Genomic DNA, 15756 nt, shown 5'->3' on the forward strand with positions numbered 1-15756 from the left:
ACCAACCGAGGACGAAATAAAAACTCTACTCGAAAACAAAACCCCCCAAAATACAAAAAAACAACAAAATATGGAATGAAAGTATATGATGGTAAGAACGTATCTTTTTTTATTTTTCAACAATTATTATTATCCCATTTTTCACAAATTGCTACTTTCATTTTGCCGGTTTGTTTACATTCTAAGCGGAAATGGTTTTGCTGGATGTTTTGTCGAAAGGTTTTATTTATCGAATTTGCAAAAAAATTAAAATGATCTGTTTCTCAAAATCCAGTCAATGTGGATAGAATAAAATAGTTATTCCACTCAATCTCATCGTACATGGCTTACAGCAAACTTGGTGCTATGCACCTCGTCCGCTATCAGCTCATGCACGACTCGATTTCATGGAATAACTGTATATATATCGTCTCGTCTCGTCTTCTTCCGCTTTATCCGGGACCGGGTCGCGGAGGCAGCAGTCTAAGCAGGGAAGCCCAAACTTCCCTTTCCCCAGACACCTCGGCCAGCTCCTCGGGAAGAACACCGAGGCGTTCCCAGGCCAGCCGAGAGACATAGTCCCTCCAGCGTGTCCTGGGTCTTCCCCGGGGCCTCCTCCCGGGGGGACATGCCTGGAACACCTCCCCAGGGAGGCGTCCAGGAGGCATCCGAAAAAGATGCCCGAGCCACCTCAGCTGATTCCTCTCGATGTGGAGCAGCAGCGGCTCTACTCCGAGCTCCTCCCGAGTGACTGTGCTTCTCACCCTATCTCTAAGGGAGCGCCCAGCCACCCTGCGAAGGAAACTCATTTCGGCCGCTTGTATCCGCGATCTTGTCCTTTCGGTCATTACCCAAAGCTCATGACCATAGGTGAGAGTCGGAACGTAGATCGACCGGTAAATTGAGAGCTTCGCCTTTTGGCTCAGCTCCTTCTTCACCACAACGGACCGGTAAAGCGACCGCATCACTGCGGAGGCTGCACCGATCCGCCTGTCGATCTCACGCTCCATCCTTCCCTCACTCGTGAACAAGATCCCGAGATACTTAAACTCCTCCACTTGAGGCAGAACTTCTCCACCAACCTGGAGAGGGCAAGCCACCCTTTTCCGGTCGAGAACCATGGCCTCGGACTTGGAGGTGCTGATTCTCATCCCAGCCGCTTCACACTCGACTGCAAACCGCCCCAGTGCATGCTGAAGGTCCTGGTTTGAAGAAGCCAACAGGACAACATCATCCGCAAAAAGCAGAGATGAAATCCTGTGGTTCCCAAACAGGATTCCTTCTGGCCCCTGGCTGCGCCTAGAAATTCTGTCCATAAAAATTATGAACAGAACCGGTGACAAAGGGCAGCCCTGCCGGAGTCCAACATGCACTGGGAACAGGTCTGACTTACTGCCGGCAATGCGAACCAGACTCCTGCTCCGTTCGTACAGGGACCGGACAGCCCTTAGCAAAGAGCCCCGAACCCCATACTCCCGAAGCACCCCCCACAGAATACTACGAGGGACACGGTCGAATGCCTTCTCCAGATCCACAAAGCACATGTGGACTGGTTGGGCAAACTCCCATGAACCCTCGAGCACCCTATGAAGGGTATAGAGCTGGTCCAGTGTTCCGCGACCAGGACGAAAACCGCATTGTTCCTCCTGGATCCGAGGTTCGACTATTGGTCGAATTCTCCTCTCCAGTACCCTGGAGTAAACCTTCCCTGGGAGGCTGAGAAGTGTGATTGGGGCACACTCTCCGGTCCCCTTTCTTAAAAAGAGGGACCACCACCCCAGTCTGCCACTCCAGAGGCATTGTCCCTGACCGCCACGCGATGTTGCAGAGGCGTGTCAACCAAGACAGCCCCACAACATCCAGAGACTTGAGATACTCAGGGCGGATCTCATCCACCCCCGGTGCCTTGCCACCGAGGAGCTTGCAAACCACCTCAGTGACTTCGGCTTGGGTAATGGACGAGTCCACCTCTGAGTCATCAGCCTCAGTCTCCTCAGTGGAAGACATGACGGTGGGATTGAGGAGATCCTCAAAGTATTCCTTCCACCGCCCGACAATGTCCCCAGTCGAGGTCAACAGCTCCCCACCCGCACTGTAAACAGTGTTGGCAGAGTACTGCTTCCCCCTCCTGAGGCGCCGGACGGTTTGCCAGAATTTCTTCGAGGCCGACCGATAGTCCTTCTCCATGGCCTCCCCGAACTCCTCCCAGTTCCGAGTTTTTGCCTCCGCAACTGCCCGAGCTGCAGCACGCCTGGCCTGCCGATACCCGTCAGCTGCCTCGGGAGTCCTGGAGGTTAACATGGCCCGATAGGACTCCTTCTTCAGCTTGACGGCATCCCTTACTTCTGGTGTCCACCACCGGGTTCGGGGATTGCCGCCACGACAGGCACCGGAGACCTTGCGGCCACAGCTCTGAACAGCTGCGTCCACAATATATATATAAGGGAGAACATTGTCATCTTGGCATCGTGGTGGATAACAGTTGAAATAATGCTGACTGCATGATTGGGGGGGTAACAATGAAATAAGCGGGCACGGGGAACACATTTACTTAATTATTGAGCTTATTATTCGCTCATTCTTTTGTGTGAACGTTTGTTCATTTAATTAAAAAACATGATTGGAATAAAAAAACTGTTATTGTCCAAAAATTTAAAATAGTTTCAATTATTAATTACCACATTACATATGTAATGCTTAATGACGATACAATATGTTAAAATATTTTAAGCACTTTATATTTCATTGGTTTTTGGCTAAAAACGAGCTCCATGTGACCTTATCGACTGGATTTAGCAACTACTAATGCCTTCAGCAATTACAGTACGAATGCCTTTAGCAACTACTAATGCCTATATCGAGGATGTGCACTGCAAAGACGCTCTTAGCAAAGTTGCTCTTAAGATTCCTTCTGACGAGTGAGTTCGGGAAAACCACGTACAGAGACAACGTTCTTTGCTTAAGAGCATATTTAAACTTGCTCTTTAGCCCTAAAGTGCAACGGTATTGGGAAACCTAGCCCAGTTTATTAATCCCGTATATTAATTTGACCCTAATACCACATCCAAGAAACACTGTGCACATGATCATAATCACACAACCCCTTTAACAGCTTTATAATGTTTCATTACTCTACTTGTATGGTGTAGGGGGTGTTCTCAATCTGTCTATGCTTGTGCTAATGTGGATGCTGGGTAATAAATTGCTCTCCTTGTAAGGAAGCCCTGATTCATGCGTTACCTCCTTCACTGAATACTCGACAGAGAGAAAATAGAACAAAGAAATCTCCAGATGCAGAAACAGCTAAGTATGATGGGGCACTAAGAAGCTAAAGGCCCCATTGGGCAAAGACCATGACCATACCTTTAGTATGCTGTAAGAACATAATAAATAGAACTTTGCTCAGAGTTTGTGTCGTACCATAATGGGTTCTTGGGTTTGTGTTCTCTGCTAGATATGATTCCATGTAGAACCCCTTTAGAAATCCTTGAGGAACACTCTTTTCTGAAAGGGAAACTTTGTGATTTTTTAAACCTGGGCTCCATTTTTTTGGGGTCCAAGGTCTTACTAGGGACAAAATCGATTGAAATCGGTCCAGTATTGAGTTGCTGTTTGCAAAAAGGATCCTTTCCTTGTCAGACACTCATTTATATTGTCATAATCAGTTTAATATTCAGGCGTTATTTTGGAAATAGACTTCTTCACAAATTCTGTGTTACTTCTCCTTTTGTAAACATCAGAAAACAGCCCCTGTGTAATAACTGACTGGAGGGACTGAATGAGGTGCTGTGTCAGAGACCAGAAGAAGAGAAAGATAAAACAATGAGTGTAGAAACAGTCATTTTATACAGTTTCTTTACAGTTATTGAGGTAAACAGACACAGATGTATCTCTGTAAGGATTCTTTCCATGTTTCAGACCTTATAATAACCCTATGAGCAGTACTTGTCAGTTCATGTAATATTTCACAACTCTTCATGGTAGAATTGGTAGAGTTCAATTAATTTTTTTTTCTTGGCATGGACTCGACTTGTAAGTACGGTCCACATATTTTCAACAGGGTTAAAGTCAGGGCTTGTTTTAAGCTTAATGTTAGCCTGCTTTGTCCTCCACAACCAGCTCTGATGTGTGTTTGGGTTCATTGTCCTGCTGTGACTCCCAATCATGTTCAAGTTTCCAATGGTTTGAGGTTATGCTGAAGAATTCTGACGTAGCCCTCTTTCTTCATTATTCCATCCGCTTTGCAATGAACCAGTTCCACTGGCAGCAAAACAACCCTAGAGCATGATAATCCTACCACCACCACCAGCTGGTACAGTGTTCCTCTGTACATGGTCGTCATTGTGGCAAAACAACTCAATCTTTGTCTCATTTGACCATAAAACTTTCCTCCAGAAGGCTTTGTCTTTGTTCGTGTGGTCAGCTTCAAACTTTAGTTAAGCTTGAAGGTGTCAATTTTAGAGCAGGGGGTTATTTATTAGATAGCAGCCTCTTAGTCCATGGTGATATAAAACTCACTAAACTGTAGACAGTGATCCATCAGCTTCCAGTTCATGGCAGGGCTGTACCATGGTGGTTTCCAGGTTGTTCCTGACCATCTGAACCAACTTCCTTTCAGCTGAGGGTGACAGTTTGGGTTTTCTTGAAGCAAAGTGGTTTGGCAAAGTGACTACACCTCCCAGTAACTTACATACAATTGTTTGAACTGATCTTGGGATCTGCAGATGTTTAGAAATGATTCCAAGAGACATTCTGGAGTTGTGTACATCTGCGATCCTCTTTCTCAGATCTGCACTGAGCTCCTTGGACTTTCCCATTTTACTGTGTGTTGGTCAAGCCAATGAGTGCTGTAAGCAAACCCTTTTTATGAAGGCACAGAGAGGCTACCAGCTGTAGTCAATCATAATCAATGACAGGAAGTTAAGAGACCTTGGCTTTGGCAAGATAAGATACATTTTGGAAGTTTCAGCACCTCTGAATTAATAATCTAAGTGAGCGTATATATATTTTTGACCCTGTATGCATAATTTTGACTTAGTGTTGATTTCAGAAAGCCCAAAATAAATTAAAACTAGTGCACCAAATTCATGGTTTTTTTCTATTAAAGAAATATGTTGTACAATCATTTTGACACAGAAAACGAACAGTTCAAATAAATAAATGAAAGCCCAATATTGTCATGAATTTCATATCCAAGAAGACATTCATGTCACTGTATGTAAATGTGGCAGCGGGGGCGTGGTCAAGCGCCGGTCTGTGACAGGAGGGCGGAGTCAGGGAAGGTAAGTGGCAGAATCACTACACCTGAGAGCAATTAACCTGTTTGTGTGTCTTCCCAGTGACCGCGCCCTATATGAGGAGGGAGAGCGAGAGCAGAAGGAGCTCATCCCTGAACCAGATGCTGGTTGTGTGTGTGTCTGTGCGATTGATTATTGTTAGACTGAAAAGTGTGGCAATAAAGCCAAATTATAAACCTGATCTCTGTCCTGCCGTCCTCTGTGCTCCACCCACACATAGGGAGTCCTACAGTGGTGCCGAAACCCGGGAAAGTGGAGCACCAACCCAGCAGCCCCATGGAATCCTCCCCGTTCGCCGACCTGGTCCACGCCCTCGCCACGGCTCAGCAAAGCCAGCACCAGGCGCTCGTCACACTCCGAAAGGAACAACAGCGGCGCTTCGAAGCCCTGGTGCTGGCCCAGCAGGAAGATCGCAAGGCGTTCCGGCATCTCCTCGCGTCGGCGGGGCCCATTAGCGCTCCGGCCGCGGGCCCGTCTCCCCTCACTGTCACCAAGATGGGCCCGCAGGATGACCCCGAGGCGTTCCTCATGTTGTTTGAACAGGTCGCCGAAGCCTCGGGGTGGCCGATGGAGCAGCGCGCGGCGCGCCTCCTCCCCCTGCTCATGGGAGAGGCACAGCTGGCCGCGCTACAGCTCCCCGCCGACCGCCGGCTGGCCTACGGGGACCTCCGCCGGGCCGTCCTCCAGCGCGTGGGGCGCACACCGGAACAACAGCGCCAGCGCTTCCGCGCGCTGCAATTGGAGGAAGTCGGCCGCCCGTTCGCGTTCGGCCAGCAGCTCCGGGATGCCTGCTGGCGGTGGCTGAGGGCCGACGATCGCGATGCCGAGGGAATCGTCGACCAGGTGGTACTGGAACAGTTCATCGCCCGCTTACCAGCAGGAACCGCGGAGTGGGTCCAGTGCCACTGCCCGGCGTCGCTGGATCAGGCAGTCGAGCTGGCGGAGGATCATCTGGCGGCTGTCCCGGCGGCAGGACAGCAGATGACATCTTCTCTTCTCTCCTCTCTCTCTCTCTCCCCCTCCTCCTGTGTCCCGTCCTCGCCCCATTCCCCCACCGCGGAGGCGGGGGCCGGCACCACCCCAGCCGGCCCGCCGCACCCGCGGTGCCCTCCCGTTTCTCCCTTCTGTGTCTGTCTCTCCCCCACCTCAGGTGAGTGAGCCCCAGAACACCGGTGCAGAGGGAAAGCCCGGGCCGGTTTGCTGGCGCTGCGGGGAACCGGGCCACCTTCAACAGCAGTGCACAGCAATGGAAGTGGGCGCGGTGGTTCGGATCCCCGACGCGCCAGAGGCCGCCCTCGATCGGGCCGGAGCGTATCGCATACCGGTGAGTATCCAAGGGGCTACATATCAGGCGTTGGTGGATTCTGGTTGTAATCAGACCTCAATTCGCCAAAGCCTGGTTCAAAACGAGGTATTGGGGGGAGCACAAGGGGTGAAGGTGTTGTGTGTGCACGGGGATGTTCACCGCTACCCTTTGGTGTCGGTCCACATTATTTTCAGAGGGGAAAAATTTATAGTGAAGGCGGCGGTTAATCCTCGCCTTACCCACTCTTTAATTTTGGGGACTGATTGGCCGGGATTTCGGGGTTTAATGACGCGCCTAGTAGAGAGTGGGTCCTGCCATTTGGCAGGGGGAGGTCCCGGTGTCGCTTTGGCGGGAGCAGCTGTCATAGAGCCGTCTACGTCATCTCCGCGTCAGAGTGAGGAGCCGCCGGCTCCTCCTCTCTCTACTGGGGAATCCCTCGCGGATTTCCCATTAGAGCAGTCGCGAGACGAGACTCTGCGGCATGCGTTTGACCAAGTGAGAGTAATCGATGGTCAAACGCTCCAGCCGAACGCCACCCCGTCCTTCCCCTACTTCGCGATTATGAAGGATAGATTATACCGAGTGACACAGGACACTCAAACTAAAGAGCGAGCCACGCAGCTTTTGATTCCAAAGAGCCGCCGGGAATTGGTATTCCAGGCGGCTCATTTTAATCCCATGGCTGGACACTTAGGGCAGGATAAAACACTAGCCCGAATAATGGCCCGTTTCTATTGGCCGGGGATTCGCGGCGATGTCCGTAGGTGGTGTACGGCATGCCGCAAATGCCAGTTAGTAAATCCAGCGGCCATTCCAAAAGCGCCTTTGCGCCCTCTACCGTTAATCGAGACCCCGTTTGAGAGAATTGGGATGGATCTCGTCGGGCCATTAGATCGGTCAGCACGAGGGTACCGCTTTATATTAGTTCTGGTGGACTATGCAACGCGATACCCAGAAGCAGTGCCTCTGCGCAATATCTCAGCACGCAGTATTGCAGAGGCACTCTTCCGTGTCATCTCCCGAGTTGGAATCCCGAAAGAGATTCTGACTGATCAAGGCACTACGTTTATGTCACGAACAGTGCACGAACTGTATGGGTTATTGGGGATTAAGCCGATCCGCACCAGCGTATATCACCCACAAACAGACGGTTTAGTGGAACGGTTCAACCGCACCCTCAAAAATATTAAGAAATTCGTAAGTGAGGACGCACGTAATTGGGATAAGTGGCTCGAACCCTTGCTGTTCTCAGTGCAAGAGGTCCCCCAAGCCTCCACGGGGTTCTCCCCGTTCGAATTATTATATGGGCGTAAGCCACGCGGCATCCTGGACGTGCTGCGGGAAAATTGGGAGGAGGGACCTTCACAAAGTAAGAACGAAATTCAGTATGTTATGGACCTGCGCGCAAAACTCCACACGCTCACCCACCTAACTCAGGAGAATTTGCGGCAGGCCCAGGAACGGCAAGCCCGCCTGTACAACAAGGGTACGCGCCTTAGAGTTCACACCGGGAGATAAAGTACTCGTACTGTTGCCCACGTTGAGCTCCAAATTGATCGCCAAGTGGCAAGGACCCTTTGAGGTCACACGGCGAGTCGGGGACGTCGACTATAAGGTGAGGCGAACAGACAGGGGTGGGGTGCTACAGATTTACCACCTCAATCTGCTTAAACTCTGGAACGAGGAGGTCCCCGTGGCGTTGGTGTCGGTGGTTCCGGAGAAGGCGGAGCTGGGGCCGGAGGTTCAAAAAGGGACATTGGCATCATGTACCTCTCCGGTCCCCTGTGGAGACCACCTCTCCCCGACCCAAATCACGGAGGTCGCCCAGTTGCAGACCGAGTTTTCGGATGTGTTCTCGCCCCTGCCCGGTCGCACTAACCTCATAGAGCACCACATAGAGACGCCCCCGGGGGTGGTAGTGCGTAGCTGCCCTTACAGGCTACCCGAACACAAAAAAAAGGTGGTTCGGGAAGAACTTCAGACCATGCTCGAAATGGGCATCGTCGAGGAGTCCCACAGTGACTGGAGCAGCCCGGTGGCCTTGGTACCCAAGGCCGACGGTTCGGTCCGGTTCTGTGTGGACTATAGAAAAGTCAATGCGGTGTCTAAATTCGACACGTACCCAATGCCTCGTATTGATGAGTTGCTCGACCGACTCGGCACTGCTCGCTTTTATTCGACGCTGGATTTGACGAAGGGATATTGGCAGATCCCCTTGACTCCACTATCCCGAGAAAAAACGGCCTTTTCCACACCGTTTGGTTTACACCAATTCGTCACCCTTCCATTTGGGCTGTTTGGGGCGCCCGCTACGTTTCAGCGGCTGATGGACAGAGTCCTCCGCCCTCATGCCACTTATGCGGCCGCGTATTTAGATGACATCATCATCTATAGTAATGACTGGCGGCGGCACCTCGAACATCTGAGGGCCGTCCTTAGGTCGCTGAGGCGAGCGGGGCTCACAGCCAACCCAAAGAAGTGTGCAATTGGGCGGGTGGAAGTACGGTATCTGGGCTTCCACTTGGGCAACGGGCAGGTGCGTCCCCAAATTAATAAGACGGCAGCAATTGCGGCCTGCCCGAGGCCCAAGACCAAAAAGGGGGTGAGACAGTTCCTGGGGCTGGCTGGCTATTATCGTAGGTTTATACCTAATTATTCGGACGTCACCAGCCCGCTGACTGATCTCACTAAAAAGGGGGCACCTGATCCGGTCCAGTGGACAGAGCAATGCCAGCGGGCTTTCTCAGAGGTAAAGGCTGCACTGTGTGGGGGGCCACTTTTACACTCCCCTGACTTTTCTCTCCCCTTTGTGTTGCAGACCGATGCATTGGACAGAGGGCTGGGGGTGGTTTTGTCCCAGGAGGTGGAGGGGGAGGACCGCCCGGTCCTGTATATCAGCAGGAAGCTGTCAGTGCGTGAGGGGCGCTACAGCACAATAGAGAAAGAGTGTTTGGCCATCAAGTGGGCGGTTCTCGCCCTCCGGTACTACCTGCTGGGGCGCCCTTTCACCCTCTGTTCGGACCACGCGCCCCTCCAGTGGCTCCACCGCATGAAAGATGCCAACGCGCGGATCACCCGTTGGTATCTGGCGCTCCAACCCTTTAATTTCAAGGTGGTCCACAGGCCGGGGGCGCAGATGGTTGTGGCGGACTTCCTCTCCCGTCAAGGGGGGGGGGAGTCGGCTGCAGGCTGGACGGCCGCCCGGCCTGAGTCGGGCGGTGGGGGTATGTGGCAGCGGGGGCGTGGTCAAGCGCCGGTCTGTGACAGGAGGGCGGAGTCAGGGAAGGTAAGTGGCAGAATCACTACACCTGAGAGCATTTAACCTGTTTGTGTGTCTTCCCAGTGACCGTGCCCTATATGAGGAGGGAGAGCAAGAGCAGAAGGAGCTCATCCCTGAACCAGACACCGGTTGTGTGTGTGTCTGTGCGATTGATTATTGTTAGACTGAAAAGTGTGGCAATAAAGCCAAATTATAAACCTGATCTCTGTCCTGCCGTTCTCTGTGCTCCACCCACACATAGGGAGTCCTACAGTAAACTTCTGACCCCAGCTGTACCTCAAGCTAGGTCCTGATAACTTCTGATTGGTTTGTTCGGTCACATGTGAGCTGGAGTGGGTGAAGTAAAGTTGTGGTTGGAAAGATGAAGTGTAGGGAAGAGTAAAGTGCTGTTTAAGAATGTTATCTGTCGCCATCCTGCTGTTTCTTTTCGCTAAGAGTGATACAACCACCACACATTGAACTTTCACGTTACACACTGTATAGCCGTTTTGTGGTTCTAGCGTGTTCTAATTCAGTAGACCCCTTACACATGACGTCATGCATCACGTGATAATTACACCTGGGGGTCAAACAGACACCGTCTTTCGTAGCAAGGCTTAATCTGTCTTCAGTACGGTTCATTTTTGCGCTGGTTTTGGTTGTTCAAATAGAGAAATAGATAAAAGGTATTACCATCACCCCGCTATCAAGAAAAATGTTAACAAAGAGAAGCAAATGCTTCAAGAACAACAAAGAAATGAGTGGTTAAAGAGAATACGATGAGAGGAGCTCAGCCTGAAAACTCCAGAGAAATTTGTGATTGTATTTAAAATGTATTTAAAAAAAAAAGAAAGTCGGAAGTGAGTCTCATTTTATTTCTGCTCTCATTTGAGTTAGCTTCTTCATGAAAGTGTTCAAACAAAATCAAATTATTTTCTTACAGATGAACCAACTTCCTTATTCGACACAGAAAACCCAGAAAATCCAACAAGGAGCGACATGCATGATATATCCTGAAAGAACAGAAAAGAAGCTTTGCTTCTGTTATCAGAGGAACCCAGTCCTGTGCAAAATGTCACCATGGAGCCAGAGTGTAGTAATGAACCTACAGTTTGAGAGTGTTCTATACACACAGACTGAACTTTACAACAGCTCCATGCATGCGAAATGGAAATAAATCAGCTAAGACAGGAAAAACTATTTTGAATAAAATTGTTACCATCCGTTACACACTTATTTCCAGGTCAGACAGGAGAAAGACGTATGCTGCAACCTGCGATCGGTCGGGTGGCGACTGATCGCAGGTGGATGCAGGCATTTTGCGTCAAATCCTTCGTTGTGGTCAGACATATTGCAAGACGCAGAGTTTTTAAGCTGAATCAACGAGTTGGAAGCAGACGCAGCTAGACGCAGGCTGATGCAGCGCACAGAAAACCTTTCAAAAACCTTTCAGCCTGCGTCTAGCTGCCACTACCTGCTTCAACCTGCGATTGGTCGCTTAAGCATTGCATGACTGCCTACCTCTACATGCGTCAACCTGCTATTTGCACCGATTGGAAGCGACTCGCAGCTGAAATGCGAACAGATTGTGATCCATTTGCGTCAACCTGCCTCTACTAAAGACCCTCTGCAACACTCTGCCATTATCTGCATTGTCGTGTGTGGACGCAAGACCAGTCTTGCGTCTACCTGCGATTTTGTTATCGAGGGGAGACGCAAGTAGTTGAAAACTAGTTCCAACCTGCCTTCTGACCTGGGCTTTATCAGCCTGTGTGACTCAGTTATGCCTTTTGAATAGAAAATAAATGAAGAGGGAACTGAAGATTAACCGTTTATTGAAATTATTATGATTATTACTACAAAGGTGATTATAGTTACTATATGACTATAGCTGCAACTGGAATGTGCTGATTCTGCTAGTGTTTGTAATTATTGTACCATCCACTATTAGATAAAATTAAAATGTTATAATATTGTTTGAAAGTCGAGAGGAAGATATTTTGTTATTTTACAAATAATAACACTTCAGATATTGTTTTAACAATAATAGGTATCACTGTATAAATGATAGAGTGCAAATAGCTATGTAGATGTCCGTGGAGTTGCTGAGACATGGAGGGGTGGGAATACCATCTAGCCCACGGTTCAGGTCGGAGTCCTTTGAGAGTAAATGCTTTGGCTTTCGCAGCATTCTGCTCCCAAAAGCTGATGTTGGGAAAAAGTCTTTACACAAAGAAAGTTTTCTTGCTTTTGTAGTTTTTTTTTAAACTGTTCTTCTGTGTCGGGACTCTTCAGGAAAAAGAAGGTATATTCCAACATGTAACTAATAATAACGCTAGGCCACAAATCTGCACCATCACTCCAGTCGTTTTGAGGAACTTTGTACGGATCATAACTGCTAATAAACTCTAATTTCCGTGTATATCTATCACTAGAGGGGACTGTATAAGTGTGTTTAGACATTCTACTTTTGGCCAAAGTGCTTTCTCAGTAAAAACATCAGGGTTATGGAATAGCATTCCTGTTAGTATCAGGCAAAGCACCACACTCAGTACTTTTAAATTAGGTCTTAGGAAATGGCTAAAAGCAGGGCAGCGCTGTGGACATTTTTAGTCATCGATCTTGTGTCTTTGTGTTTATTTTATTATATATCATGTTTTTTTTTTTAACTATGTACTTGTTACTGCAATATACAGTAGGCCTATATCTGCACATAGTCCCACCCATAACATGTTTTGTTGTATTTTTTTTTTTAACATCAATTCCTGTCCAGGGACTACAGATGAAAATTAGCCTTGTGGCTATAATCTGGCTCAATTGTATGTTGTGCATTGTCCCTGTCAAATAAACAAACAAACAAACAAACAAATAAATAAATAAATTCGCTTCTTTCTGACTAAGATCAGAGTTTCCCATACATAGATCATTGTGTGGCGCAGCGCCTGTTGCGCTGTCGTTCTGTTTCTGTTGCGTATCGTTCCGTTCATTCATAGTGCTCTTTCTTCTCGCTCACGCACGCGCACACACACCCACACACAGAGATGGAGAGGCGTGTACACAGGCCTGCCATTGCGCATATACCCGGACTGCAAGTAGGCCTGTTAGGCTAATTAAAAATAGCGCAGCCTTCCCGATTCGCCTTCCGACCCCTTATTTTAAAATGTAGCCTACGTCGTGCTCGTGATGAGCTTTATCATAGCCTTCTTGGCTTACATGAAACGGACATCCCTGAGTCAGGCTATAAACCAATTTTGATGCATACAGTAGCAGCTTGACGCGAGGAACCGGCCTTATTGCATTATCCCGTTTATCCCGCTTCAGCATTCATGCAAGTTATTAATAATGGCTTGACATTCACAATAAATAAGGATTTCCCACTAGCCTAAATAAAATGTTGTTATACTCGCGGGGATGCCTAGTCGATGCTATCTGAAGCATAAAATCTGAATATTTTAAGAAACATCTTTATTAGCTTTATTGGCGAAGTAGATAAACCATCACTGCATCACTGATACGCACACACACTGGCAGCTGATTCGCCCACTCCTCCTCTCCACACATACTGCTCGCATAGGGCACTTGAGTTTTTTTTCAGGAAGCCACGCAGAATTAAATGTTCTGATAGGGCATGCAGGCTTTGCACCAATTAGGGTAATGATTTTTCATTATTGTTGGTTGCCTTGGTGTTACCTTAAGTGGTTTCTTACATCTAATTATGATATTTTTATTATTATTTTGTTGTTACATTATACTATTTATTTCATTTTAGAATTGGTTGAGGTAAGTGTTGAGTTCAATATTTAAAATAAAAACCTCCAGCTTGTTTTTTGCAATTTATTCCTTGAATGTCAACTAAAGAATGATTGAAAGATTGCCACCAAAAAGGCAAAAAACTAAACTTTAACTTCAATTTTGGTGAGTAATTTTCATAAATTTAAAAGACAGGTTTTCCACCAATATCAAGCCCAGCAAACTAACGTAATGGCCTGCCCTGTAATGTAAAGTTGGGTCGAGGAATGAAACCAGGCAGGGTTCTGGTAAAAATTGTTTTAGCTGTCTTCTCTGAAAGAACTTAAAAGAATTTAGATTGAACTGAATAATCTCAAATGCTTCTTGTAGCTTTAAAATAGTCCCAGCAGGTGACTCTGAAGAAAAATACTGTGTGTTTGAATACCGCCCGCTGTAAACTCTTTGCATACACCCCAATGACCGACTCCACCGACCGCCACGACACCACCGCGCACGATTCCCTCATCGGCACAATGGAGCACCACAAATTGCTACCTGGTCTGTGGGAAACATTGAAGATTATCCAAGTAATCCGGAAGTAGAGTTTTTTGAGCTGTAGTTTTCTTTGGGCAACACCAACGGACGTCAGGCATCTTCACTTGGCTTCAGTATGTGAACAGTATGTAAACAATGTTTGCTTGTCCCCCAGGTCTAAGGTAGCGACGGTTGCCAACATAAATATGACATCAGTGCAAGGGGTCTACACTGGACTGACTTTGATAGTAAAAATTTGGACCCAAAACGATGGGAAAATAGGGCCCAATAATCCTGAAGGTTCTCCTTTAAATGTACACTTCTTAGTTGAGATCAGCAGTCTGAGAACGCACAATGCGACATGTTTAATTTAGTGCCTTAGGGACAGCTGATAAAGTTCTTGCAGTGCCAAAAATTCTGATTAAAATGTTTGATTGTGATTGCTGTTACAATGGCTGGAATAGGATTACGTGAGGGCGGCACGGTGGTGTAGTGGTTAGCGCTGTCGCCTCACAGCAAGAAGGTCCTGGGTTCGAGCCCCGGGGCCGGCGAGGGCCTTTCTGTGTGGAGTTTGCATGTTCTCCCCGTGTCCGCGTGGGTTTCCTCCGGGTGCTCCGGTTTCCCCCACAGTCCAAAGACATGCAGGTTAGGTTAACTGGTGACTCTAAATTGACCGTAGGTGTGAATGTGAGTGTGAATGGTTGTCTGTGTCTATGTGTCAGCCCTGTGATGACCTGGCGACTTGTCCAGGGTGTACCCTGCCTTTCGCCCGTAGTCAGCTGGGATAGGCTCCAGCTTGCCTGCGACCCTGTAGAAGGATAAAGCGGCTAGAGATAATGAGATGAGATGAGATGAGGATTACGTGAAACTGAAAATTCAAAATATTTAGATTTCAGCAAACAATCTTTCAGAAAAAAAGAAAAAACACAAAAAGTGAATGCTCACATTAATTATTATAACATTATCTGGCCCATCTTCAGTGAGCTGCAAAGCCATGCATGATGATAGACAGAAACCCCCCCCCCCATTATTACCTCATGCTCAGATTGATGAATATTTCTGCTATTCTATCCACATTGACTGGATATGAGCAATCTCGCACTCTGATTGGCTACTCTACTACTAGGCTATCAGCTCATATACTGTGAGTAGAGAAAAACAAAATGGCGGAGCGTGTTGCTGAACCAACCGAGGACGAAATAAAGACTCTACTCGAAAACAAACACCCTCAAAAATACAAAAAAGCAACAAAAAATATGGAATGAAAGTATATGATGGTAAGAATGTATTGTTTTTTATTTTTCAAGAATTATTATTATAGCATTTTTCTCAAATTGCTCCTGCTGGTTTGTTTACATTCTAAGCGGAAATGATTTTGTTGGACGTTTTGTATAAAGTTTTTATTTATAGAATTAGCAAAAAATACAAATAAAAATGCTCTGTTTCTCAAAATCAAGTGAACGTGGATATAATAAAACAGTTATTCCACTCACTCATCGTACATGGCTTATAGCCAAATTGGCTATAAGCCATGTACACTACATGCCTTGCTGGCTATCAGCTCATGTACGACTTGATTTCGTGGAATAAGTGTTAAGTATGCAACCGCATTTCCTAATAGCTGATTTTTTTTAACCACTAAGCTTTAAAAT

At 47.6% G+C, this 15756-nt stretch overlaps 1 protein-coding gene across 1 annotated transcript in view; it reads right to left on the minus strand.

The window, feature by feature from the left end:
- Nucleotides 1–15756, minus strand: part of bicd1a (bicaudal D homolog 1a) — a 120893-nt gene that overhangs the window by 46073 nt on the left and 59064 nt on the right. The gene's annotated exons all lie outside the window — the stretch shown is intronic.

Source organism: Neoarius graeffei, chromosome 6 (genome assembly GCF_027579695.1).
Source record: "Neoarius graeffei isolate fNeoGra1 chromosome 6, fNeoGra1.pri, whole genome shotgun sequence".
NCBI classification, from domain to species: Eukaryota; Metazoa; Chordata; class Actinopteri; order Siluriformes; family Ariidae; genus Neoarius; species Neoarius graeffei.